Here is a 1652-nt window from a genome sequence, read left to right as displayed (position 1 = left end):
AGGAATGATGGGATATAATCTTGATCACCTGGTTGATGATTTCTTACCTTCCTCATCCACTCTCATAAATGTAAATGCAAGATAAAAGAGCAGATGTGTTTTAGAAAAATGAAAGAGTTTATTTCATTTGTATGTCTTCTCAAAGTCACCTTAAGTTTTTGAAAATCATGTTAATAATATTTTAGCTTGATATGGCTCTCTTTCTTTTCTTTTGTATCAGACATATGTAAAAAAGTAGAGATAACTCATGGGTATTTCACTGAAAAGAAGGACATATTTAACTTAAATGATGAAACAACCTATAGATGTGTAATTGGTTACACAACTCCAGATGGAAAGGAAACAGGAAATATACGGTGCATTCATACAGGTTGGAGCCCTTCCCCAGGATGTAGCAGTGAGTAGTTTAATGACTGAAGAACTCCTCTTTTGTTACTGTCAAGAGTTTAGGCTTGATACCAAGACTCAGTTATGTGCAAGGAGCTTATGACCAGTCCTTGTCTTTACAACCAAGGCAGCAGTCTTCCCTAGCCAGAGGATGTCCCTAACAAAGATTCATCCAGGGGTTTTGCTGGCTGGGGACTTTCAACGTTGTAAAGGGTGTCTGAGTATATCCTGAAGCTAGCCTAAGTGTAGCTCCTTAGAGTCTGAGGTTTGAACATTTTGTCCCTGACCCTCCCTAGTTATCCATGGCCTTCCCTGTCTTCTAGATGAGTTTCTGAAAGAGGGATTTTACCAATGCAAAGGGAAAATGAGTGCACCTGAAGTCCCAATCAGTAAAGCAGATGGCTCTTCAACAGAACCATTTAGCAGGCAACTGCAATACAGCAAGCTAGGTTTTTGCTCCCTCCAGGGGTTAAGCAGTCCTTCAGTCTCCACTCAAACCTGCATACCCTCTGCACACAGCAAAATGAGCTTAGCCATTCTCCATGTTGTTCAAGGACTCTGGTCCTTATAATCTGTTCAGCCCATTCTTTAAGTCATGCTTTCTTGAGGTCTCCTGAATGTCATTTCCAAAGGATGTTTACCAACCTCATCCAAAGTGTCGACAAATCCCAATAGCTAGGCATCCCCTTAGCAAGGCAGCCCTGTCTCTAGTTTCCCTGAACCCCTTCCTCCCCTGCCCCTATACAAGCGAGTCAGGGAAAGCGAAGCATTCAACACTGTTATAATATGAACACACTTAAACCACAAGTATTACGACAAAATCATAGTCTGGCCCAGAAGGTGAAGGAAATCAGCCAGAGAGCATCTAGGATCTCAACCCAATGACTGGGACCTCAAAAGGCAGTTTCTGCCATTGCCCTGAGCTATTCCTTCAATACCCAACAAAATTCAGCAAGCACAAGTGCAAAGTCCAGCACTTGGGATGGTATAATGCAGGGGTGGGCAAAATACAGCCTGCAGGCCAGATCCAGCTCATAGAGGAACTTTGTCCAGCCTGTGGCAGGTCCTGTCATCCTACCTGGTCTGAGCACCATCCAGCCCTTGGTGTGTCCTGCTGCCCACAGGCACACAGTGAGACTGGAGAGGCTCTGCAGCTGAACTGCATTACTAGGACGTCCACGTAGTGGTGTCTTCTTCTGGCTGCCATTGCACTGGCCCCGGTGCTGGGCCCATGGTACTGGTGGGGGCCTGCACGCACAGGCCGA

This window comes from Alligator sinensis, unplaced genomic scaffold, assembly GCF_000455745.1.
Source record: "Alligator sinensis unplaced genomic scaffold, ASM45574v1 scaffold1189_1, whole genome shotgun sequence".
Taxonomy (NCBI): Eukaryota; Metazoa; Chordata; order Crocodylia; family Alligatoridae; genus Alligator; species Alligator sinensis.
Note: the sequence above shows the minus strand (reverse complement) of the source record.